The following is a 27,668-nucleotide window of genomic DNA, read 5'->3' on the forward strand; positions in this document are numbered from 1 at the left end:
GACCAAGTACTATATACCTTAATATTTATTCCCTAAGTCCATTGAATTTCCATGGGATACCCTTCAGTTTTGTTTGGTTTTGTTTCTTTTCAGCCTATTATGTGAAAGGAGGATTTTTTTTTTTTAAAATGTGCTTTGTTCCCACTCTAGCATTGCTGACTTCTTGAAGGCAAACAGTGAGGATATAAATTGCTCTCTCTCCCAGGTTGTATAGATAAGGGGACGGAGACATGAAGATCAAGTCAGTAAACAGCATTCTCTTCTCTTGGCTTCTGCTCAAGCCCCTGTCTTGATTTGGCTTTCTTCAGTGACACAGTGTGATCAGACATGCTGGCCAAACATACCCAGTCCTTCCCACACCACAGCAATAGGAATTAAACCTTAGTTCACTGTGTCAACCAGTATGGAAGGGTGATTTTCCAGAGCAATGGCAATAAGAAAACAATTTTATTAAAGTTAGGTGGAGGAGAGGTGGAATTGAGACTCTGTGAGATAATTCAAATTGTTACCTATAATTGCATTGATGATTCGTATCCTCTTGTTCCACTACTTAACATGGGCACTGCTAAAAAAAAAATGGTATCAAATAGCAAATTCCAGTTTTGGACATAGAAGCCACTAAGGGCCACCAGATGGGACGATGGAGCTCTCTTGGTGGTTTTGCTTTCCAAACATATCTTGCTTCAAACATGAGCATGGTTCCTCCATCTTGAGAGAAGGGACTAAAAACCTGCTCTTCTATGCGGTGCTGGTTAATAAACTCCAGTAAAATGGAGCAGAAGAACAATTGCAGTCCCCATTAAGGAATGTTTGAACTCTCACTGGGTTACTCATTTATTTTCAAATCCCATTAACAATGGGGACGTAGGTTCATTATGAGCCTCGAGGTAAAACTGACTGAGGGGGAAAAGGTGGCGTTCTCAGATATGAAGACTGGAGTTTCATACTGCTTTGGAATCTTTTCATCTTCTACTCTCAAGAAAACATTCTGTATTTGAACCATTGGTTTAGAAAAAGAAGTAAAAAACACCTTCTGTCTGTTTGCCTTGCAGTTTTCTAGAGTACCATAGAGATATCAGCTACTGGACAATCCTGTTAAGCAGGACCCCAGTGTTTGGTCAACAGAGAGGACTAAAATAATCCCAGTTTAGGCCACAATTCAGACCTGACATTAGTCCACCGGCAGACACATGTATGTGAGACCCAGTCCAAAGCATGCTGGGTGGCCTCCACTGCCTCTGTGCTGAGAGAATCTCTGCTAACCTTCTCTGGCATTATCTGTGTATTCACTATTTCTCAATGCTACTCTTCTGTACTGAGAATTGATAGCACACATCCTGAATACCCCAACCTGTAAGCCATGGGAGAGCAAGGACTATTTATTACCCACGTTCCCAGATGCAGTTACTGTGACTCTATGTTCATCACACATGCAGGCCACCCAGATGGCAGATAGTTGACTTCTAACCTAGAAACATTTTTCCATCCCTCACTGTCCCCGAACTACTGTAGATGATTCTAAAGATTTGTGCCACTTGATAGACAAATAATTACAGGATGGGCCAAAAGCAGCAGAAGATAGTACAGTCTTCTATACCCTGTCTGAGAAGTAACCAAGTATGAGGCCAAGTTTGCAATTCACTTCCTATGATTTTGGACAAATCTCATGATCTCTACTTCACTGTTTGTGACATGACAGCTTCACAAGAATACAGTAGCTTTGAACTCATCATTGCTTCAAATAATTTCAAATATTTTCTTCAAAATAGCCCTTCAAATAATTTCTTCAAAACGTGGATTTCCAAGACCACTTAAGCTTTCTAAATCTGAGGCTGGGACTTAATTTCTATGTTGAAAACTTCCAAAGGCTTCTGATGTAGTCAGGTGAGCAATCCCAAAGAGCTAGCATACCTTCAGTGCTAACATTCTGCTCTCATGGGCTTACTACGAATTAGAGAGTGGGGCTTATGCGTTGTAAGTCATGTGTGGGGAAGTTGTCCATATATCAAGAATGGGTGTGAGCTAGATTTAAAGAATCGGGTTTGTCACATATATGGGATCAGAGATACCTCATCATGTCCAGGGACTACTGAGGAATATAACCAATTTTAGATCATGTGCCATATCAAAGGGAGTATCTGAAAGAAGAAAGGAAAGGGATGTTTACATGCAAGGTTGGTATTTTCCTACATACTAAGTTAAATCAGAGGATCATTTCTGAGCATCATTATGATTACTATTTATTTATGACTCAGAAGTAGTTATAAGCAATGAAAAAGCAAAAGCATCTATACTTTTTAATATATAAAATATCTTAAGACACTATCACTCATTATCACTAGCCACCCCCCCCCCAAAAAAAAAAGGTACACCAGAGAGCAAAAAAGATAAACATTTGTCTGGGACAAAGGCACGGCTCCTTATAGTCAGACTTTCTTGTTTTAAAGCATTGGCTATAATCTTAGGAATAACAACTTTCCTTGAAAACAATTAAACCCAGCAACAACAACAAGGAAACTAATTGCAGTCTCATCCATTTGATTCTGATGCATGGGTCTGAAGAATTCCCTCTTCTAGTCTGAGAGGATAATCCCTATTATTCCTTATATTGGCTCATGGGCAAACATGAAAAGAAAATATTTCTATCCAGGTTCCTTACCTTTGAATCTCAGGGTGAGTTCACCGTTGGAAAAGGAGCACATGACAACATTTGAGGGTGCCTTACCTCTGCTAGCTGTGTCTAAGTAGCTTGTTTCCAATGACTACAAGAGAGAGTTGGTTTATCCATGTTTACTCTTTCATTCAGATAGAGCAGAGATTTTACATCTGAGTTCCACATGATTTTAATCACGTTTCAACATGTGGCTTTTTGACATAAAAAAAAAAGTTGTTTATTTTCTTACGTCAAGTTTTTTATTATTATTCTTTTTCCAATTAAGTGCATAACACTTTGATTCTCTCCATGTGAACTTCATAAGGGCAGAGTGCCCTCTGCACATTTACAGGGTATGAGACAGAGTCAGAAAGGATCTGTGGGTTCAATCAGTTGCAGTGGCTGGTCTCAGGCTTCTCTCTCCCTCACAGTTCTGAGGTCAGTCTCATAGGCTTTTTTGTTTCCAGTGCCAGGGATCAAACCCAGGACTTTACATACAGGAGGCAAACTCTACCACTGACCTACATATCCTGACCAGTGAAGCCCATTTATTTACAAACATGGGCTGTAGGTCAAGCCCGAGTCTATTCCTTGATGGACTGGTAAAGAAAATATAAGTGGTAAGTTTGAGTGTTATTACAGCCACAGTACATAAAATCTGCCTTCATTCTTAGATTTTGTTGCTTTTTTCCCCCTTTGAGAAAGAGAGAAAGACCATGAATATGGGTAGGCAGGAAAGTAGGGCATTACTGGGAGGAGCTGGGGAAGAGAAAGGATATGATCAGAATATATTAAATGGAAAAAATGTAATACTCTGAAAAATCTGCATTGACCAAACTTAAAGTGCCTTCACCAGATATACAGTCAAAGTTCAACCAGCTTATGGGACCTTTCTTCCAAGGGCAGGGTTCTGAGAGTCTGGGAGAGCAATGGAGTTGGCTGGGAATGAAACTCTAGAGCAGTTGTTCTCAACCTCCTGAGTGCTGTGACCCTTTAATACAGCTCCTCTTGTTGCAGTGATCGCCACCCATAAAATTATTTTTGTTGCGACATCATAACTGTAGTTTTGCTACTGTTATAAATTATAATCTCAATATTCATCTTTTCCAAGACAATCCCTGTGGGGGGGGGTAAAAAAACCTTTGACCCCAAAAGTTGAGAACCAGCACCCTGCAATTTCCAGTTCCCTCTCATACCTCTGTTTTAAGATAAGCATCAAGGTCCATCACTTCAAAGACATTGCCTGAAAAGGACAGTGATAGTTTGTCTTTGCACAGTCATGTAACGTATACATTTATAAAAATAATTATACAGGGATCTGAGTTATTATAATTGTCTAGTCTCAGCACATTTATTTATTTATTTAATTTTATTTTCTACTAACATTTTCACTCAGAGCTGAGTTTTGTTGGCTATTAACTGTCATCCTAGAAATGGATTAATCTTCTTTAAATTTCATTTTTAGCATATAAATGTGGAAATGATAATAAACTACTTTATAAGACAGCAGTAAAGATTAGCAAGATGTAAAACTCCTGGAATAGAGTCTTCTGAAGTACAAGATTTTGTAGATAATTTATTATTATCATTATCATTCAATTTATGTCACTCATAATATGAAAATGAAAACACATTTCATTTTCTCTAAGCCTTCTTGGAGTTTTTCCATGCTTAGATTTATTCCTTGTTAAATGTGTTCAGATGCGTTCTCTGAATTCCTTTGGAGCTTTAGATTATTGTCTGACTTCTTAATTATGACTTCACCAATGTTGAAAAACTGTTCATATAATATATAATTTGAATAGGTTGTAATTTTAAAGGCCAAATCCATAATAGTTTCTTGATTATTTTTACTATGTATGGATGTATTTAACAACTGATGACTTATAAATCATTGTCCTATTAATAATTTGGAAACATGGAGAAGAATAAGTATGAGTTCAGGATTAAGTTACTCCTCAAGTGTTCACTGCCAATCTCCTAGATACAGTTAATGTGCGACTAAATCACAAAATTATTTTAAACAGCAACATAAGCAATCTGTTACCCTATTTCAGTGCTAAGGATTTGTCTCAGAGAGCAAAATGCAGAGCTGTCCTTTTAGAACTGAATTTGAGATAATAAATGAACATATGGATCAATAAACATTTGAAATAAAATCTCTTCTGAGAACATAGTAAGAGGCTAAGTTCTTCTATGACTTCTCTATTGCAGCAAATCAGTATGCATTCCCACTGAGCAACCACTTCATGTTAAAACTATTTTTGTTCCATGACTCTGAGCATCTAGCTGATGACATATCTACATAGATGCTCCTGAAATCCAAAGGTGACTGCTAGATAAAGCAGAACTTACAGGTGCCCTCAAAGGCCTTGCACTTCATTTCTATGTAGAAACAAGTGCTTTATATTCAAATAACAATAAAATATTTATTTTTCTTTAATTTTACACTGTGCCCAAAGTACTTTAAGATCCATTTCTTACTCATTTATCTAAAAATGTCAGTCACGTTAGAAATGAAAATATCTAAATATTTGTTAACCAGCCTTTACCAGAAGTTTAGATAAATGGGCAAGAAGGGACTCAGGGATAATAAAGTATCTCTCTATTCCTTGAAGCTCCCTTGGGTGAAATTAGACCACTAGAATGTTGGACACTCAATATGATATGGGCAAAACCTTGAAGAATTGTTTCAGCTCAATTATGCTTTAATGTTATGCCCTTGGCTTTGATTCAAGGTTTATGCTAGAAACCACCACATGAAAATCACTTCTGCATTTCCTGTAACCGCATGCTGATGGCCCTGCCTATGACATCACTCAGTAAGCCCTATTAAACTCCAGAGGAGAAAATGCTTTCTACATTAATTTTAGGAAATGAAATTATTTCCTTGTGAAGTTGGCATTCTGATGCTTTTTTGATAGTGAAGGATGTGTTAACCAGGTTTCTTTCTGTTGTAGATGACAGATCTGGTAGTTAAAAGAAGGAATGTTTGAGCTCTCATTACTAGGAAAGAGTTTTGAATTATACAATCTAAAAAGTAACAATGAGGTACTTAGGGAGAGCAGCCAGGACCCTGGAGCCAGGTTCTCTGCCTCTTTCCATCTGTCTGTTTCTGCTGCTGCTTCTTTTTCTCTCACTGGAGCCATGGTAGCTCCTCACAATTTGGGGTGTGTCTCACGTCTTTCCTGATTTATCATTTTCCAGCTTAGCATCTTGTGGCCAATAAGAACTACCTCCATGTCTGTTTATATGCTGGGTATAGACCAAAATGGCTTCTACTAATCCTGCTTTTTTGTGCCAGACATGAACCTATGGACAATCAGAGGTTAAGGGGATAGGACACTGTGCAGAAGGTTAGTGATAGGACTTGCTCATGAACAGCCTGAGGCAGATGGAAGAAGTGAACCTTATCAAAGTAGACAGTCCTAATAACTGAAGAAGAAAACGAGAGAACACACAGGGCAGACAGACAACAGGCAGCACTACCCATGGACAGAATGAAGATAGTAGGCTCTTTCATGTTTTTACTGTGACACAAATAAGCCCGTAGGCAACCTCAAATACCAGTATATCAAGACTTACACGGAAATCTCAGTCCAGATCACCCCACCCCATTCTTGGTTTCTTACTTTACTATTCAACTTGTCATTATCGTGCTTACAAGAATATTAAATACCCCCTCAAACAAAAATATGGCTACACCATTTCAACAAACCAGTGTGATTAACTTTTTAAAGATTTCATTCTGATAATTTGATAAATCTTAAGATGAGTATCTGAACTCATAATGACCTTTTTCTTGGTTATAAAGACAAGGATAAAATGTACTGTGTAGAATAGTACACTTGTCAGAAAGGGATGGGCTCAGCATACAGCTTTGTCACAAAGAACAGTTGTTGTAGTGCACTGTTAGCCTAAGATGGCCTTGGCCTTGTACTTGTGGTGGAGACTTGCTCATGATGAAAAGAGAAGGTGTTTCTTTCTGAACATAGGATGAGGAAGAACAGTTCGAGACAGAACACAAAGGTGAGAGGACAATAAGCACTAAGAGATGCAGGAAAGGTTTTCCTCAGGCGCTTGTACAGTAGAATTCCCTGAGAGGACATTTCGAGAGGGATTTCTAGAAGCTCAGAGGCAGCTGATGAAGCCTCCAGCCTCTGCAACTGGCACCCCCCATTTCCAGGTGTTTGGTTTTAATCACAGACAAAAGGCTGAGGTGCCTATTTAAGAGGAGAAAGTGAACTTGTTGCCGAGGCTCTCCCTGCATCTCTCAGTCCCTACCTGTTACAAGGTGCTCTTCGATAGCATACCTCACTCCTACCCTTGACTTCTTTAGCCCAGGGGCTGGGCTGTCCCTTCTCCCAGCTGCCATTCCCTATATAATCCAACCCCATTGCCTACCTTGTTCTTTATGTCTATTCTCTTTTGAATCTCCTGGCTGCTGAACCCAATTCTCTTCTCTCCCTCCTCCTTTCCCCTCCCCTGTCTCCTTGCATGGCCCAGCTAATTCTGGACTCCCTCAGATGTCCCTGCCTCTGGCTATGCTCTTCCACATTTCTATACTAAACTTCCTCCTTCACGATACCTGGGACCAGTCATGTCTCTTCCCTTTTTTATTTCTTGATTCATTCACCGGGCCTCCTCCCTTTTCAGGAGCTGCTAACTGCCAATGCTGGCGTGTTTCATCACTGCCTTTGTGTGACTTATTTCCATTCTAAAACGGAGCCTCTAGAAGGCCCGAGTCTTCTCTCCTACCCACTACTGGAAACCTCAGAATTCCAGACGTCATTAGTAGAAACTCAAGGCATGACCATTGCACAGCTGAGTGCTTCCAGGACAGACGTTACGGCATGAGCATGCAGCTCCACCACTCTGCTCCAAAGTCCATACTTATCTCTTGGTTTAGCTTCTATCTAGGAAGAGTGATAGCATCTATCTAAAGGCTTTGGTGACAGTGTGAGGTTTAGGCAAAATCATGCATTCGGGGAGATGTCTAACTTCAGAACGCCCTCTCATCTGAGGACTGTGAATGCCTTTTCATTTGGGAAGAAGTCTTAAGCCCTGTTTCTCAGAGCTGTTGATCTGATTGTTCTCGAAGCTGTACATTGCAGCTGATGGTAAGAGTCACCTTATTCATGCCATAAACATAATATTGACTTTCCCCCAAACAATATTCATTCTCTTGGTGAGCTATCTTATTGGGACAGTTAAGTCACAGGAAAATAATGTAATGGCTTCTTTGGGGTACACATGTTGGGAAGCAGAACGGAGAGATAAGGTATTTTGGCTTGTCTTATTTTGTTGTGTCCAAAGGATTGGGCAGCCATTTATTTGATATTCTTCAAAGAACTGAAATATCAATCATTGTCATTTTCTTCTCCTGACTTCAACAATGTATATAACACAGAGAGGCACAGAGAAGAAGCACACCGTTCCTGAAATAATGACCCCTCCCCTCTCTTCCTTAAGGAATGTTACTGCTTATATGTGTGGTTCATACAGAGGGATGCTGAGTTTCAGGGAGACTCAGATCAAGCAAGCTGGGTCATTTTGGAAACACAGCAAGGTGACACTAATGCATGCTTAGCTATGTGAACTTAGCTATGTGACACTAATGCATCCTTAGCTCTGTGAACTTAGCTATGTGACACTAATGCATCCTTAGCTCTGTGAACTTAGCTATGTGACACTAATGCATCCTTAGCTATGTGAACAGCCCTTACTGTTCCACTGAAACCAGCTTGTCTTCTCTCACAAATATTTTATATTCCGCTCAACATCAGGAAAAGAGAAACCCACACTGGTCCATCTGTCCATGGTAAAGTTTCAACCAAATATATATATATATATATGTGTGTGTATATATATATATATGAATGAGATATGTATGATTCATTTTTTAATTTATTAGGTATTTTCTTCATTTACATTTTTCATTTCCATTGCTATCCCAAAAGTGCCCCATACCCTCCCCCCCACGCCCCTACCCACCCACTCCCACTTCTTGGCCCTGGCGTTCCCCTGTACTGAGGCAGATAAAGTTTGCAAGACCAATGGGCCTCTCTTTCCACTGATGGCCACTAGTCCATCTTCTGCTACATGTGCAGCTAGAGACATGAGCTCTGGGGGGGGGGGGGTTACTGGTTAGTTCATATTGTTATTCCACCTATAGGGTTGCAGATCCCTAAAGGGTACTCCTTGGGTACTTTCTCTAGCTACTCCATTGGGGGCCCTGTGATCCATCCAATAGCTGACTGTGAGCATCCACTTCTGTGTTTGCTAGGCCCTGGCTTAGCCTCACAAGAGACAGCTATATCAGGGTCCTTTCAGCAAAATCTTGTTAGTGTATGCAATGGTGTCAGCGTTTGGAGACTGATTATGGGATGGATCCCCAGGTATGGCAGTCTCTAGATGGTCCATCCTTTCATCTCAGCTCCAAACTTTGTCTCTGTAACTCCTATGGTTCGTTTCACTTAATTAAAAAGAAGTACATAAGTAATAACAATAGCTTTGCTTTAAGGTGAGAAGAATGTTGTCTATAATCTCTCTACTTTTTTAAATTTGTTTCCTTGAAAAGGTCTGTTCCTGTTCACATTTAGTTGTAATAATCGCATATTGAAGTCATATAATGCACTTAGTTATATATTAGTATATTTTTAAACATAGGAGAATTTTTCATGTTTTTCAACCTTTAATATAATTTTTAGCACTGTATAGGCTAATGCTAAATTGGCAAGTCCTTTCACTTTTCTCTATGGCGGTTAAAGAAGAACAACTTGACTATATTAATGTATTTCTAACTGTGCATGTTTTATTTTGTTGTTGTTCTGTTTTTCAGCGTGATGCTGAAAACAAGGCCCGGGACCTTGGACATGCTAGGCAAGCACTCTGTGCCTGATCTGAACCACCCGACTTAACAGACATTTTCCTGAGTTTCTTCTGCAGGTGCATCCCAAGCGCTAGGCTACGTGGATGTGCATGTCTTGGGGCTTTTCAATCACGCACAAAACTATTCTTCAAAACATGTTTGCAAAAGATGAATATTCATGTCACCATGCCTTGGCCATACATATCTGTATCAGATTGTATTTTTCCGACACATGACCTTTGAAAAGAATCTGCTGCCACTGAAGATGATTTTGTTTGGTGTGTTTTGTTTCTTGTGGCCAAGATCCCTTCCCCCCACCCTTCTCCCCATTTTTCTTGCCTCTAAGGCTGGTTCTCACACTAACATCTGGGATACCCGGACATGCACCCGGCGGGCTTATCTCAGCTTGTCACCTACTCGTGGAGATTAATTTCTCCTTCAGATGTTTGTCCTTCAGCTTCCTTTCTGCTAAAAAGCCTCAGGATGTAGTGGTCTGCTACCCCTGAAAATGATCCAGCACAGAGGCAGGCTGTCACTCACTTCCCCTCTTGTTCACACTTGTGGTTCCAGGGGATGGCTTTTTCTTTGCTTCTAGTCCCTGCTGACACCTGACCTTTCCCAGTGGAAACAATGTAAATGACACCAGGACTTGAGAGACTGCAACTGCAGCCCTGGTGGCAGATAGATAATCCATGCTGCCCTGAGCCACAATCTGTCTTGATGTTCCCGTATGAACTAAAAGTATGGAGTGGCTGAGTTATCTCACGTTAAAGCACCGGTGGTTAAAAATGTGACCTTCAAGTTCTGGAAGGTTTTCAAACTGTTCCATCGATTCCCTATGGAATCCTTTACTTCTGCCCCAACCACCATGAATTTGTGCAGACATTTATACACATAAATAACACAGCTGTGTTTGGGCAAAGACTAAACCTATCAATTGTTATTCCCTTTCTGTTTTATTTCCTAAAATATTTACATGAAATTCTGAAACCTAGATTGTGTTGTTTTGTTTGCCTAGGTCAGATGAGGAACTTTGTGATTTGCCAAAAGTACAGAGACAGCAGAGACTGAGATAAAAGCCACAGTGAGAGCTGTCACAATTTCTGATAGACATCTTACACTTATTAGTACATTGTATTCAGCCTTAAAGAATAGAATCCCCGAAAGCAGAAGTTTGAACAGGAACTTCACTCCTCCACTTGGTCCTAGAAACTTGCCTGGGCTGACAAGTGAGTAGAGAAAGGACAGATATACAGATACATGTACAGAAAGGACAAACATACAGACACGCATACAAAAAACCTGAGGTCAACTGGGCTGTGTCTACTCTGACAAATATCATGGTTTTAGCCTCTGAAACTTTAAGCCTCCAAATAAATTCTTTCTATTATACCTTTCCTTTACAAGGTGCCCTGGTCATGGAGGGTGTTTGTTTGTTTGTTTGTTTTTGTAACAGAAAAGTATGTAAGTCAGAAGTCGGTACTGGGGAATGGTCTACTGCTGTGACAGCCCTGACCATGCTGTTCTTTGGAGAAATCTGGACGGCTGGGAGTTTGGATTAGGAGAGAAGGTGAGCATTGCAAAAGGAGTTTAATACACCTTCAGAGTAGGAGCGTGGATGATCGTAGAGCTGAGAATCGTGTGTACGACAGAGGCTCAGCTTAAGAAATCTCAGAAGGGTACAACATTAGCAACGGGGCTATAGACTATTCTTATGATATTTCAGCAAAGAATGTGGCTGCTTTTGCTGTTGTCTTAAGAATTTTGAGGGCTGGAGAGATGGCTCAGGGGTTAAGAGCACTGACTGCTCTTCCGGAGGTCCTGAGTTCAAATCCCAGCAACCACATGGTAGCTCACAACCATCCATAATGAGATTCAATGCCCTCTTCTGGTATGTTTGAAGACAGCTACAGTGTACTTACATAAAATAATAAATTATTTTAAAAAAAACCCAGAATTTTGCTGAAGCTAAGTTGAAAAGTTTGGGGCTAATTTTGTTAGCAGAGGAGAGTTCAAGACAGCCTAACATTGACTCTATTAATATTAGTTATTAATAATCACTCATATGCAGGTCTCTAATGAAAAAGAACAAATGGGGCAAAAAGAACACTGAAATATTTAATGTTGGAGGCACAGCTTATGATGAAGAGATGAGAAAAGTCCCTTTTGGGAGTGGTGCCCTCAGGCAGGGCAAAAAAAACCAAACCAAATCAAACAAACAAACAAAAACCCACCCAGCTAATCTTGCAATTTATGAAAGAAGAAGGTCTAAGGATTTTCTGATCTTAAAAATTATCAACAAATCAAAGCTTATGCTAGTGTAATTCAAGGAAGGAGCCAGGTTCCAACCCAAGTTGGCAGCTGAACTGTTCAGCCACACTGTTCAAGAATTAAGGATACAGTAGTAAAGAGAATGTAGAATCTTCCCCTGCAGTTAAGGAAATCTGTTGAGGCTGGGCATGCTGCAGAAAAGTCTCTGTGAGGAAGCCTGGAGATGCCACTGCGTGAATCTGTGTAGATTACAGTTAAACCCCTAGGATGTTGGAGATGCCAGAGCCATAAGATATCTGCCAGGGAAAGTTGCATTCAGAGAGGGAATGGAAACAGCCCAAGAGAGAAAACTATAATGCAATTAGCAAAGTTGGAAGGGTGGAGTCTTTTATGGCTGTTGTCCTCAGGCACAGAGCTACAGGATTTGGAGTTGGCCTTGCTGAATTTAGTTTTGGTTCAATATTTCTTGACTGTGCCCCAACTCCTCTTTTTTGGAATGGTAACATATATTCTGTGCCACTGTGCATTGGAAGTATGCAAGTTGCCTTTTGGATTTATAGGGCTAATAATTAAAAGAGTGCCTTGATTCTCAAAAGAGATTTTAGGACTTTTAAACTGTGTTGAGACTGAGAAACCATGGAGGCATTTGATATTGAACTAAATGCATCCTGCATTATGATACATCGGCAGCCTATGGGGCCAGGGAACAGAATGTGGTGGTCTGAGTGAGAAATACCCCGCATAAGCCCATATATTGACAGTCCCCATTGATGGAACTGTTTGGGAAAAATGAGGGTGCGTGGCTTTGTTGGAGTAGCTGTGTCATTAAGGGTGGGCTTTGAGGTTTTAAAAGCTCACAATATCCCCAGATAACTCTCTCTGCCTCCTACTTGCAGATAGGACCTAAATTATCAGCTACTGTCCTAGTACCATGCCTGCCTGTCTGCTGTCATGTGTCCAGCCAATGTGCTCAAAAACTAACCTTTTAGCCCCAACAAGCTTTTTCTCTTATAAGTTGCTTTGGTCATGATGTTTTGTCTCAGCAGTAACAAAGAAATCAAGACCATGATAAAAATGGAGGTGGAATAGAACACTCATTGCATCTTCAACTACTGAACAAAAAACACACAGGACACAACCATCATTCCCACAGCATCCTTTCTCAGTCTTTCAATAGGCCTGTCACTCAAATAATTGAAGAACAGTGTTGTGTTCTTAGCTCTGAGACCCATCACTAGCTCTCATTGACACTCCATTTCTTCAGTGTTGCCTGGATGCATCCGCTCCCTCCCAATTTCCCCCAGTTTTTACCTGCATGCCACTATTTTCCACAGACTACGTATTTTAAAACTATGTAATTCTCTGTCAAGCTTGTTCTAAAAATCTGTCCCCTGATCTTTGACTTCCTCTTCTGTTCACTCTTGATTCTCAAGGTTGTGTAGGCAAAGGGAAAGCAGACTTGTAGTAACAGTAAACAATAACACTTAAAAACAGTTCTACTCACTAGAGCAAGCCATTTTACCCATTGGCATTTGCCAACTCACTTTGGTCTTCCTTATCCTGACCCTGTCTTTTTTCTTTCCTATGAACCATAACTCTTCAGTTCTTTGACAGAGGAAGAAATCAAATGGAACGTTTGAATAAGAGCTAAAGAACCATCGAGAAAAGAGAAAAGGTGCTACAGCATACCACCGGGGAAAACTCTTCATTTAATAAACATGGTTGGAATCATTAAGTAGCCTTTCACCAGGGTCCAACAGACAAGAGCTTGTTGGCACAATCTGTCTTTCTACAGGAGTGGTGTTGCACACGGCACTGCTCTGTGCCTTATGTGGTCTTTGGAACTACATTCTTACGGTATGACTGATGAGCAGTTGAGTGTTTGCCATAGGAAGTACTGTGCATGAAGTCTAAAATATGCACTGTTTAGCTATCTGTGGATCAGGGACTTTGCTGTGGGGTTGTGTCTGCTAGTTATTTCAGAAGCTACAGCCATAAGATCTGTATCTAAACATTAACTGGACAACGATAACAACAGATGGGCCAAAGTAGACAAGAGAAAGTGCATACAGCCTCAATCCTATGCAAAGAAAGAACAACTAGCTAAGGAATAAAGAAAGTAGGAGAGCTAGTCTTCCCAGGGACAAGCACACCAATTGCTTATCCAATAACAAGTGGTCAACCCTGAAATCGGGTAACCTACAGACAGAGCAGGTTATATTTAGAAATATGGATATACATATATGTAGGTATATAATAACAATGAAAAAAGAGATCATGACTTTGAAAGAGAGCAAAGTGAGAAATATGGGAGGGTATGAAGGGAGGAAAGGAAAAGGCAAAAAGTGATTATTATATAATCTCAAAAATAAAAAAAAATACAAAATATATTTAAAAGAACAAGAAAAACCTTTTTGAGACAGGGTTTCTTTTGTTCAGCTCTGGCTGTCCTGGAAGTAGCTCTGAAGAGCAGGCTGGCCCTCAAACTCACAAAGCCCCACCTGCCTCTGCTTCCTGAGTGCTGGGATTGAAGGCACATGCCATCACCACTCAGCTAAGTAGAAAATCTTAAATAAATAATACAATGTTAAGTGATGTCCTACAATCTCAGAAAGAAATAAACAGCCATGTTCTTTCTCATATGTAGAGAGTAACAAATGTAGATGTAGGTTCAGAATAACGAAGAAAAGAGAGCAAGAAAAGCTCAAAATGAAGAGGTGATCAAGGAGTGTATGCAGGTGATGAGTATGTTAGAGAAAAAGACATAAAGCTAATTGCTTTTCTACTTCTGGTTCTGTGGCCAATATTTTAGTTTTGGTGGTGAATTACGTAGAATGTATTTGACACCAAAAATGTAAGGTTAATATGAACCTTGCAGACTCTGTTTTGAATGCTCACTCTAACTATATACAAGTTAATTAAGTTGTTACAGACTTTGGGTCTGGTTAATCACTATGTCTGATGATTTTATATATTTGCAAGATTTTGTGATATATTTTAAAAAATATATACCAATTTATGTAACTGTGAGATACCAGTTTGTCTACCAGATAATCAAATGTTAGAAATTTTAACAAAACAATGTAAGGATAGGCACTCATGCACTACTGGATGGGATAAGAAATTTACAGATTTAAGGAAGTCAATTTAGCTTTGTCTGTCTAAATTCAATTCTAAGAATATATGTGTATATACATACATATATATTAATATATTAATATATTAATGCATATGCAAAAGCAAGACCAAGAGTCACAAGAAAGTGTTCATCACAATATTATTGTAATAGAAGATAAAAACTAACACCTGTGCTTATTCACAATTCATCACAAACCACACAGTAGGTCTACAGACAGAGATATTATGCAGCCTAATGACAAAGCATATGTGCTCACAGTATATGTTTACTATGTGCAAAGCCCTGGGTTTAATACAGAGCATCACAGAACACACAATAATATAACTAAATGATGGAAAAAAGTCCCAGAGCCGTTCACAGTTTCCTCATTTGTTATTGTGAGCAACCTCATCCTGGCCCCTTAGACCCTGGTAATCACTGGCTTGTTTTCTGTCATAGATTATTTCATTTACTTAACATTTTCATATTCTATATGTTAAGACTTCACAAGAGTTCATGAAACATTAGATTAGATTAAAATTGTTATTTTTTTCAAATGACCCAAATAATTTTCAAAAACAGAGAAAAAGCAGCAGATACAGTGACAGAGACAGATGGACCAATGGAGACAAAGACTGAAAGATGGATGAAGAAGGGATGGTGAAGAGATCCTTGTTAGCTAAAATCTTTTCTTTTTGAAATTTTTTATTAGATATTTTCTTCATTTACATTTCAAATGCTATCCCAAAAGTCCCCTATACCCTCCCCCCGCTCTGCTCCCCTACCCACTCACTCCCACTTCTTGGCCCTGGTGTTCCCCTGTACTGGGGCATATAAAGTTTGCTAGACCAAGGGGCCTCTCTTCCCAATGATGGCCAACTAGGACATCTTCTGCTACATATGCAGCTAGAGACACGAGCTCTGGGGGTACTGTTTAGTTCATATTGTTGTTCCACCTATAGGGTTGCAGACTCCTTTAGCTCCTGGGTACTTTCTCTAGCTCCTACATTGGGGGTCCTGTGTTCCATCTTATAGATGACTGTAAGTATCTACTTCTGTATTTGCCAGACACTGGCATAGCCTCATAAGAGACAGCTATATCAGGGTCCTTTCAGTAAAATCTTGCTGGCATATGTAATAGTGTCTGCATTTGGTGGCTGATTATGGGATGGAACCCCGGGTGGGGCAGTCTCTGGATGGTCCATCCTTTCGTCTTAGCTCCAAACTTTGTCTCTGCAACTCCTTCTATGGATATTTTATTCCGTATTCTAGGGAGGAATGAAGTATCCACGTGTTGGTCTTCCTTCTTGATTTTCTTGTGTTTTGGAAGTAGTATCTTGGGTATTCTAGGTTTCTGGGCTAATATCCACTTATCAGTGAGTACATATCAAGTGACTTCTTTTGTGATTGAATTACCTCACTCAGGATGATATCCTACAGATACATCCATTTGCCCAATCATAAATTCATTGATTTTAATAGCTAAGTAGTACTCCATTGTGTAAATGTACCACATTTTCTGTATCCATTCCTCTGTTGTGGGACATCTAGGTTCCTTCCAGCTTCTGGCAATTACAAATAGGGCTGCTATGAACATAGTGGAGCATGTGTCCTTATTACCAGTTGGAACATCTTCTGGGTATATGCCCAGGAGAGGTATTGCTGGATCTACCGGTAGTACTATGTCCAGTTTTCTGAGGAATCGCCAGACTGATTTCCAGAGTGGTTGTACATGCTTGCAATCCCACAAGCAATGGAAAAGTGCTCCTCTTTCTCCACGTCCTCGCCAGCATCTGCTGTCACCTGAATTTTTGATCTTAGCCATTCTGTGAGGTGGAATCTCAGGGTTGTTTTGATTTGCATTTCCCTGATGATTAAGTATGCTGAACATTTTTTCCGGTGCTTCTCAGCCATTCGGTATTCCTCAGGTGAGAATTCTTTGTTTAGCTCTGTACCCCATTTTTAATGGGGTTATTTGAATTTCTGGAGTTCAGCTTCTTAAGCTCTTTGTATATATTGGATATTAGTCCCCTATCAGATTTAGGATAGTAAAGATCCTTTCCAATCTGTTGGTGGCCTTTTTGTCCTATTGACAGTATCTTTTGCCCTACAGAAGTTTTAGAATTTTATGAGGTCCCATTTGTCGATTCTTGATCTTACAGCATAGGCCATTGCTGTTCTGTTTAGGAATTTTTCCCCTGTGCCCATATCTTCGAGGGTTTCCCCCCCCCCACTTTCTCCTCTATAAGTTTCAGTGTGTTAGCTAAAATCTTATCTGATAACTATGTTCTATGAATGTCTCTTTGGTGAGCAGGATGAGAAGAGAAGATTCATTTATCACAGCATCTCTTGATGTTGCAAATACCCTGGCACTAACCACTTAGAGCACTGTGTGCCCAGTAGAGCTGCGGTTCTCAACGTTTGGGTTGTGACTCCTTAAGGGGTTAAATTATCCTTTCACAGGGATCTCATATAGGATATTGTATATCATACATTACAATTCACAACAGTAGCAAAATTACAGTTATGAAGTAGCAAGGAAAATGATTTTATGGTTGGGCGTCACCACCACATGCGGAACTATATTAAAGAGTCGCAGAAGTAGGATGGTTGTGAACCATTGTGCTGGAGGAATTGCACCCATGAGCAAGTGACTTGGTTGTTGAAAAAAATTCTCAGTTGTAAGAAACATTTGTGCTGTGTTCTGTCCATTGCATGCTTGGTACACTCACACAACCATGATTTCAATGGGAGCCGGAGACAACATGGCATGAGTCATACACACATTGTTCTTCCTTGGTAGAAGCAGGAAGTGAGGTATTGTGGGACCGCTTAGTGAGATAAATAAGTATCTGGGTTGCCATTAATCACTTGATGCTTCCTAGTTTGTAAGGAGAGTCTGGGAAGAATCATTCATGATGCAGACTAAGTCTAAAGATTCCGAGAACAAGGCATAGGCTTATAAGGCAACACTGGGAGACAAAGGCTGGGATAGACTTCACTAATGGACTGGAACATGGGCAGAATGGATAGAATCAACTGCACATCTTTTGTGCTTGGATTAACACCAGGCACACACAAGCCTTGATAGGTCTAGTGAGGACTTCTCTACTGTAATCTATTACCCAGTGTGCTTCCATGGCTGGGAAGAAGGGTTTTCATGACTTCCCAAATCCTCATGAGTATCTACCACAGACGCACTCTTGCTATCTAGAAAGGAGCTAAGTATGTGTGGCCATCCTCTCCAGAGTTTGAGTTTCCAGTAGGCCTTCCACAACATCTGCATAGCTGCTGTGTACATGGCATCATTCCCAGTGTTGTGCAAAGCCCTCGGTTTGGTAAATTAGGAGTGCTTATTTGGCACAACATTGTGGAATGTTTTACTTCAAAGTACTACAGAAGGCAACAAAGTGGTAGTGAGAGGATGGTGCCTTATGCCCAAACCCTTGAAAAATGAAGCAACAAAAATTATCTGCACTAAATAGTCCTCTTCTTCATGGCATTGCCTATTCTGTGTATATCATGAACCTGGGAAATATAAAAGCAGTGGGTCCTGTTGAACAGTTCTGGGCAGTATCAAGTATGCATTGCATCGCACCAGACAAGATAGACAAATCTACATCAGAGACCTCATGATCTATCAGGGGTCCAGATATTCAACATTCAGTTATCTTGTTATAGTTGGAACAGTGGCCACGATGTGACAGAGGGAACAGTACAAACCATATGCTGTTGAAGACTCTATAAGTCAGAATGCCAGCAATCCAACATGTACACTCAGCTAGAATGAGGGATCAACTCAGATCCTCCAGAACATGGCATTTCAAATGGCCTCAGGAAGGGGTGCAGAAATGAGCTTTCTGCAGAGAGGCCAGACAACCAGAGGCTCAGCTTGTGTGTAGACAGGAAGAGTCTATGTGAGGGTAAAAGCCAAGAGTGAGCCAACAGAAGGAGAGAGTAGGATGAGGACAGCAAGGGTGAACTGTAACTGGGGATCAGTGAACCATTCAATGCCAGGCTTGCAGGTGGAAATGTTTGATTGGGGTTTTATAACACAAGTGGGAAGCCACCCACAGAGTATCAGTTCTTAAAGAGAAGAACTACATCAGCTGTCTGCTGGTTGCTTGGGCTACTTAAGAGTTCCTGAGTAGCCTTCCTTAAGAATAGAAGCACGAGGTTCACTTGGAATGCAATGGGACTGTGGGAGTCTCTCTGTGGGATGGCTGACATGCATGGTTAGAAGAGGCAAGACTTAAGACCCCCTATCACACAGGTGACAGAGACTGCAAGTAAACTGGCTTCTGGAGCACTGCAGAGTTTTCTGCTGGGGTCACCAAGACATACAATTTAGGGACACCAGTGGCCATCCTTGCTCAGCTACTCTGTTACTACCCGCAGTCTTTGTGCACAGAAAGATGCTAAATGTTAATTGTAATAATGGCTTGAGGAAAGGTCCTCCTGACATTTGTCTGCTCCTGGTGTTTCTCTATCCTTGGCTCCTATGAAATGATGGACAGAGAAGAACTAACCTTACATGTGTTACATGTGAGCAACTCCTTGCAATATGGTATGCTTTGGATGGTGTATCAATTTTGTCAACTTGGAAGTGGGGTTTATTTGCCATTATTTAGAAAGCTAGATTAGAAGCTCAAGGCAAGAACAAAACATAAGAGAGAAACGCTGCTTGCTTACAGGCTTGATTCCCCTGGCTTGCTCACCTACATTTTTCTTTCCTGCCAGGGCTACCTGCCCAGAGTAGCAGCACCCAGAGTGAACTGGGCCCTCCCACACCCATCACCAATCACCCATCAACTATCAACAATCAACAACAATCAATAAGATGCCATACAGACACACTCAGAGGCCAATCTGATGAAGGAGAATCCTCAGCTGAAGTTCTCTCTTTCCAGGTACATCAAGTTGACAACCAAAGCTAGTCATCACAAGGCCAATTGGCTGAACAATGCACTGGTATATAATGGTCTAGCTTAAGGATAAATAAGGCTGTGACTGCCAAGTTCATTTCTCACTGTTATATACAAAGCCACAACGGTGGATTCCTTTGAACTTTGGTGATTTTAGTTCTGCTCTAAGATGTAGGTGCCAAGGGCCAGTTCTGTCTCAAGTCACCAGACTTTGTACCTTTTAGCCTTTGGTTTTCATTGTAGGCACCCAGAACAAGAGGAAGTCTGATTAAATCACAAATGGCCCAGAGGAAAATTAAGAGGCCTCACTTAAGCAAAAACCAGAAAATCAGCCAAGAGGAATATCCTGGTTCAAATTTTATGGGAGGTTATGAGTTAAATATAATTTCAAGAGCCCTTTTTTATGAAAAGAATAAATTATCAGGCATAAAAATAAATATCCACTTAGTTAAGATAGTCCACCAGTTTTAAAACGTAAATTTTCAAAGATACATACATTCCGTAAAACAGCATGATATTTTCATTAAGTAACTGACATCTGTCTTCTTTTTTATTCTTAAGTTTTTTTTGTTTGTTTGTTTTGTATTGTTCTTGCTTTTGTGTTTGTTTTCTTTAAGACAGGGTCTTACTCTGTCGCCCAGGTGGGCCTAGGAGTTTTTGCAATAGTGTTTTTAATATATACATGCTTACCATTATCATTTTTTAAACTGAGGGAATTAATATTTTTAAATAGCTTTTTCCTTCATCCAACAATAATTTTGTATTGTGTCTATTTTTCTATAGAAAACCCTGAGAATTAGTCTTTTTAACACTGCTCATTTTTATTAAGTAAAGAATCACAAAATAAGTGCTATTGCACAACTTATCTTAATAATTTCTTGTAGATAGCCACATGTTGATCAAATTTCACAAAACTCGCACTATGTTTCCTTTCTTTTTTTATTATAGATACACTCAAACCATGGTATCATTCATTACAAGCACTCTTGAGCTCTCTAAGTCTAGGGACTTTGATAAATTTGACTTTTTCTAATTTCTATTTAAAAGGGAAAAATGGGGTGAATTTAAAATTGCATACCCTGAATTGTCATGTTTATTCCTGTTGGAATGAACTTGCCTACTGACTGACATTGATGGCTCTCCATCATCTTTGCTCACCACTGCACATGCCTGGTGCTCTGTAGAATTTTATACTAGCTTCCAGATGTGTTGCTCACTCGAATCCTTGCCTTAGGCTTAGGACATATGTAGCATCATTCTATCTCTGGTCCCCTCCTCTTCCTGGCAGGAAAGCACTCTTTCTCTTGTTTGGGAAAATGAGGAAAAGGTTACCTTGCTGTATCTTCACCAACAGCTCCCACCATGCCTCAAAGGCTGTAGTTAGGTCCCCAATTTTCCCTCAGTGAGATTCTAAAAATGTCCACAGGAATCCGATTTTTTTGTTACACTGGAAGAATATTTTGGAAGGGAAATCAGAGCAGAAAGAAATTTGTGCTCTTAACACATTATCATCTAATTGTCTTGTCTTGCAAATTTTCTCATGAATGGATGTGTAAGCTGGACGACTTTGCAGATGGTAGAGAAAGTCCCACTTGTAAAGAACAGTAGTTTAGGTTTTGTAGCTACGTAGTAAATTCCTTACAATGTTGGGGCCTTTCAAAGGAATAAACTTTTCTCTGATTTTCCTTAAAACAGGCCAATTCTAGAAAACGCTTCTAATGATAAAAACCTCAAAATACATAGAGCTAATTGAGACGAGGTTCGTCCACTAAGATTTATTTGTATAAGTAATAATAATCTTCTAGGTTTAAACTACTCTAAAAGGCAAATGAATTACAAGTAGGTAAATATATTACACTCCTTTCGTCTATTTACAAATCCTGCGCCATGTCTTATTTGCTCTCCAAACAACTCTAAAAGTGAGTGTTATTATCCTCACTTTACAAATAATGAAACTGAGGCTCACAGGGGCTTACGTAGGCTCATCCTGTTTGTAAATATTATCTTAATCACCGTCTGCCCACCAGGCTCTCTAGGAAGGCAAGACCACAAAGGAGGCAGGTCCCCCTCCTGGAAATCTTACATCAGCCTTTCCCTCTTTGGTTATCTATACACAAAACAAAACAAACCCCTCCTCACCCACGCCCTCCACTCCAGTGATTTCTTAGAATTTGTAACACGGAAGTATCCTAATAGGTTTTTTGTCTAAGTTCTAAAAAGAAAACAAAACAAAAACCAAAAAACCCAACCTTTTAAAAAACAGAAAATAAGAAGTCCTTTTCTGCTGACTTCTCATAGTTGGGTCTCAGGGTTTTGGTTGTGATGTGACCCTCTCCCAATGTTAAATGTTCTCCCTGGGAAAGAATTGTAGGTTCCAAAATCTTGGAGACCAGATGTATGCTACTATCTCCCTAGGTCAGCATTTCTCAACTTGTAGGTTGTGACTCCTCAGGGGGTCGAAGGACCTTTCACAGGGGTGACCTAAAACCATCAGAAGAGATGGGATTCATAACAGTAGTGAAATTACATTTATGAAGTTAGTAACAAAAACAGCTCTAACGTTGGAGGTTACTACGAGGTACTTATTGAAGGTGCAGCACTAGGGAAGTTGTGAATCACTGCATTAGATTGGCCTGTGCTCTTCACTCCTGCTCTCCATCTATCTTAGGCATCTCTTGGATGCCAACCATCTCTGCACAGCAATGGGTCCAGGTGTTGCCAGATTCCTCCCCTTAAGTTCAGCATCTTGTGCATCCCTGCTGTGCTGACCTTCTTTTGTAGATGTTTGTGTCATTGATTCACACCATCCCTTATTCTTTCAATGCTTTCAAAGGCTCTTCTCACTGACCAATTTCCCCAAATCTCACTTCAAATGTCACTCTTCAGAGATACTATCTCTGTCCTTTCCCTACCAGAAGAGAGCAGGGAGCCACTCTCATCTTTTATTTGTCTTTTTGCCAGTTGATATTATTTTTCTTTCCATCTGCCTTAGTGAGTGAGAAGTCCAACTAAGATGGTTTAAGTTTAGTCTTCCATGTAAAGGAGCTAGCAAGAGGCACTTTGGAGGTGACACTGTCTAACAGCACCAGGACTCTAATTTGCTAGTACTACTAAAACTACCTCAGACTCCAGAATTGTTGCTGTAGCTCCAGCTCTTACCTCTCAATTCTAAGAAGGAAAATGAGGTAAAAAGGAACTCTTCTATCTTCTTCTTAGATATTCCCCTTTAAGGAGTCATGCTGGAAATATCACTGGGTGCTTTGCTTGTATCTCAGGGAGCAGTGGTTGGTACCATGAGCATATGAACACATGAGCTATAGAACAGGTTAGATTAGATCTTTTCTAGTTGGGTGTTGTTAAAAAGTTCTGACCATAATAAAAATGGGACTAGACAAGTCACACTAACATACATACTTTCTTTTAAAATAATCTAGTTACTTGTCTGAATCACTCGCTAAGTTGAAAGCTACAGAAGGCAAAGCCAGTATGTTTCCTCTCAACACCTGGTATGGTGGCTTCCTACATAATGATTTGGGAAATGGATTAATTTTTTGTGAGAAAATCACTACTGCTACTCAGTGAATCAAACACTTTATACCCTAGGAAGAGACTAGCCATTTGCTCTAAGGGAGGAGGAAGGGGAGGGATGGCCACACGATTATGTAATGATGTCAAATTATCTCTTGGTTTATAAGAGCAGGGCATGCTGGGAACAAGCCTCTGCCGCTGAGCTCGTTAGGAGGGAAGTGAGTCTTCACACACACATTACCTCATGTCTATTTATGGCAAAGACAAAAGGCGAGCAAGAGAGATATCCTGTGTGCCTCCCTGTGTTTACTACCTGCTTTAGAACTCTAGTAGTTTACTTTTAGCTAACTTTATCTTCTCCAGCATGTTTCATTTCACTTAAAATTCCTCCCTTGTGCTAATAGTTTGGGATTATCTCTCCGGAGGATTTTTATAAACCGCTTATTTTCTTCTTTCTTTCTCATCTTCTGATGACTGTGTAACAAATGCTTTGGTCAAGTACAAGGACGACAAAATGTGTGTTGTGTGGATCTTCTTGGGGTATGCACAGTCACCACGCATCAGTTCTTAGTGACTCCTTGAGCAGCAGCCTCAGCAGCCAGCTCACTTTCTCCCTAAGCCAGCTTCAGGGAGCTGAGAAGGCTTGCCTCTGTTTCAAACCAGGGTCATAAAAGCCAGCGTTTAGACATGCCAGTGGGATCACTACAGAATCCAAGAAGACATATTTACAGATTGATTTAAGCCATAGGGTTGCAGCTGTTTTTGCTAACAGAACTTTTCTCTCCAACCAGAAAGATCTCTTGATGAGTTCATAATTCTGTCTCAGAAAACTGTGCCTCTGGTATAGAAAGAACTCCTGTGCAGATTGTCCTGGCTTTGTCTGAGAATGTGCCTGCCTTGTGATGGAGAGATGCTAACTGAGATGGATGCATGAGGTACAGACACACTGCAGTACCTCCAATTGGAAATGCCACTATCTTCCAGTTCATTCCCAGTACTACCAAAGGCTCTCAGGGATTGACTGATGGCATCTCACATTTAGCTGTGGGGCAGCTTACAGGGGGCTCAATGATAAGCAGAACAGGTGTAGTCCATGTAGCCTCTGATGGGCTCTGCAGGGATGTGTAAGGCATTAATCAAGGCCCAGGGAGGATGTGCCCAGAACCAGTTCCTTTCAGCCCTTGTGATGTCTTTACAAGAGACTCATTTCCTGGGAGGTATATGTTCCCAGGTAGGCTACTAAGTATCTTAAAGATAAGGATGATATTTCTTGTTGCCATGGCCTGGTCATTGTGACTAACAGTTGTAGATGGTTGCTACTCTTGCCAACACTTGCTGAGTCAGTCCTTTCAATTTTAACAGACATGAGGATGAACCTCATTTCAGCTTTATCTAATCACTAGTACTTTAGCATCCATTTGGCTACACATCCATCTTTGGTGAAGTGTATCCATTCAAATCTTTCACTTACTTTTTTAAAAACAGAGCTGTTTTTCTTTCTATATGTCATTTCTAACACAATTGTTAAATTTTTACAGTATGTCACTATAGTTATAAAATATGTTACCAATACTGTACTGGCTGGTTTTGGGTCAACTTGACACAAGCTGGCATTATCACAGAGAAAGGAGCTTCAGGTGAGGAAATGCCTCCATGAAATCCATCTGTAAGGCATTTTCTCAATTAGTGATCAAGTGGGGCGGGCCCCTTGTAGGTGGGACCATCGCTTGACTGGTAGTCTTGGGTTCTATAAGAGAGCAAGCTGTACAAGCCAGGGGGAGCAAGCCAGTAAATAACATCCCTCCATGGCCTCTGCATCAGCTCATGCTTCCTGCCCTGCTTGAGTTCCAGTCCTGACTTCCTTTGGTGATGAACAGCAATGTGGAAGTGTAAGCTGAATAAACCCTTTCCTCCCCAACTTGTTCTTGATCATGATGTTTGTATGGAAATAGAAACCCTGACTAAGCCAAATACATATAAATTTATAGAAAGCACTTGTATCAGAAGGTACTCCTGTCCACCAAAATGGTCCCTTTCTCTGTGTTTGCGCTGTCTATGACTGACTAAATTTCTTACCCATTGCTTGGAGTCTTAGAGAACTCTAGATCGCTGAGGCTTTAGGATTTAAATGACCTTAGCTAGCATCAGCAGACCAGACATGGAGACTGAAGCTGGATGATCCTGAAGACAGTGCTGCCCTGGGTCCTTACTGGCCCTTGAGTAAACAAAGGCTGAAGCATTTCCTTATTGTCTGGATGTGTTATAACTAGCTCCCAAATTGATCCATATTTTTTTAAATCATTGCATGACATCACTGTATGCCTCTGCTTCTTACTCTAGTCCAGAATGACCCTCTACTTAAGCGAGGTCATTATCTATGCACAGCATTCACAGGTTCATGGAGATGAGAACATCACTTTCCTACAGGTCACTATGCACAGGAAGGACGCATGCTTGTCAGGTGTCAGGCTCCTCTGACAGAAAGCGCTGGGCATGTGAGGTGAATGTTGCCTGGTGGTTATGCATTATAGATTGCTGGCCCAGGGGTTCACAAGTGAGGACTCCAGGAGATGGAAGCTTTAAGACGTGAACTTAAGCCTGTCTTGCTGTGGCATGGGCTTCTGGGAAGAAAGGAAGTGCTCTTTATCGACTCAGAAAGGATTTTAAAGGAGCTGAGGCCATCACCAAGGGGAAAATACAGAATTTTGTAAGTGACTGGGCCTTGCTCATTTAGTAGAGAAGATCTGCGTGTTCTATGGGTCAAAGTACCCTGGAGATGATCATAAAAGCTACCACCCCCTGTCTATAAACAGGCACATGCATTTCATACAATACTAAGGTTTATGAGTTCTTCTCGACCCATCTGTAGGTTTCACAAGCCCTGCCAGAGTTTCATGGACTCCTAATGAAGTCTGGAGAAGATATCTGCTGGTGGCAATCACTTCACAAAGTAAGGAAGAAGAAAAGAGGTTTGTACACATGTGAAAGTGGGCAGGCGGTCCAAACCTTAGTGTGTCCATCAAACATTTTCTCTAAAACCCTGAGGTGTATTTCTTCATATCAGAAGAACCACTTTTTTAGATGCCTGGAACAAACCCTGTGGGGAGCGGGGGACTTCAGGACACAGACAGGGGTAGAGAAATAAAGAAGGAGAGCCAGAAGGTCAAACCATCAAAGGATTGTCATTCTTGCTGAACACGGACAACACTGACCTGATAAATATTTAGTGAACATCTGTGAGAACAGCACATAACTGAGTGGTGGTGGTGGTGGGGAAACAGTCCTAATGTGGACAGATGTGGCACTTATTACCCATAAGGAATCAGTATGTAACAAATTCTGTTCCTAAGAATTATTGGATTTGTGATTTTATTGTGCCACATATGTATTATAGCCCATAATAACAGTAACTAATAATGCTCTTGTTTATAGAAAAGGGAACAGTGCCCTGCAAAGGACAAATCCCCACTCTCTGGGGTTAGAGCACATATTAGAAGCTCCTAACAGGGACTCCTGCCACGCTGTGTACTACACATTATTCAAGTCAATTTTTAGCCTGCTAGAGAAATTCTGTATCTTCTGAACCATGTATAACCAAGCGTTCATTCATCTTTCTCTGTCTTTCCAATCACAAACGGGGCATTGTTAGCTGCCAACTAGCAAACCAAGCCATTCCTTGTTTAGGTGAATAGATAGGAATCTTCCCCTCAAATTTTACCAATGCATATACATTTACAGGAATCACTTGTATCCAACTCACGATACCAAGAAACAACAATGTTTAAAGGACATTCTGGAGCTTTCAGTCAAATGGTTTAAGTTAAAACGAAACTTCTGTTCTGCATTCTTACAAGTTTATCATCCTGTATCTGTTTGGCAGTGTTTACAGAAGATTTGGGAAAGAATATGGGATGGTATTCAAAGACCACAGGGGGTACGTTTCGCAATCCTTTACAAGCTGGTCCCTTGAGAGAAAGGAAAGAGATTCAGGAGAGCTACCAACCACATCCTCCATTCCTCTCTGCTGAAATACTTATTGACCAATTTCCTTCAAATCAGAAAGATTTGTCTCTTCAACTTTGGCCAGAAGATAATAGATCTCTCTCTCCCTCTCTCTCTCTCTCTCTCTCTCTCTCTCTCTCTCTCTCTCTCTCTCTCTCTCTCTCTTTCTCTCTCTCTCTCCCTGGATTATTTAGATTAGTTGATTAGTTATTATTTGGATTGTTGGAAAACAGAGCACCACAAAGGCAGTGTCCCACAATGAAAGTCACTGTGAGCCCAGTAGGATTAAATGGATGCTGA

At 40.5% G+C, this 27,668-nt stretch overlaps 1 protein-coding gene and 1 long non-coding RNA gene across 22 annotated transcripts in view; one reads left to right on the top strand and one right to left on the bottom strand.

The window, feature by feature from the left end:
• Nrg1 (neuregulin 1) overlaps positions 1–27,668 on the bottom strand; it is a 1,084,158-nt gene that overhangs the window by 345,333 nt on the left and 711,157 nt on the right. The gene's annotated exons all lie outside the window — the stretch shown is intronic.
• Positions 1–27,668, top strand: part of Gm8179 (predicted gene 8179) — a 29,953-nt gene that overhangs the window by 890 nt on the left and 1,395 nt on the right. The window contains exon 2 of the long non-coding RNA NR_046039.1: positions 26,236–26,335. This is a non-coding gene — a long non-coding RNA (predicted gene 8179). The remainder of the gene's footprint in view (positions 1–26,235; positions 26,336–27,668) is intronic.

The sequence above is a fragment of the Mus musculus genome, chromosome 8 (genome assembly GCF_000001635.26).
Source record: "Mus musculus strain C57BL/6J chromosome 8, GRCm38.p6 C57BL/6J".
NCBI classification, from domain to species: domain Eukaryota; kingdom Metazoa; phylum Chordata; class Mammalia; order Rodentia; family Muridae; genus Mus; species Mus musculus.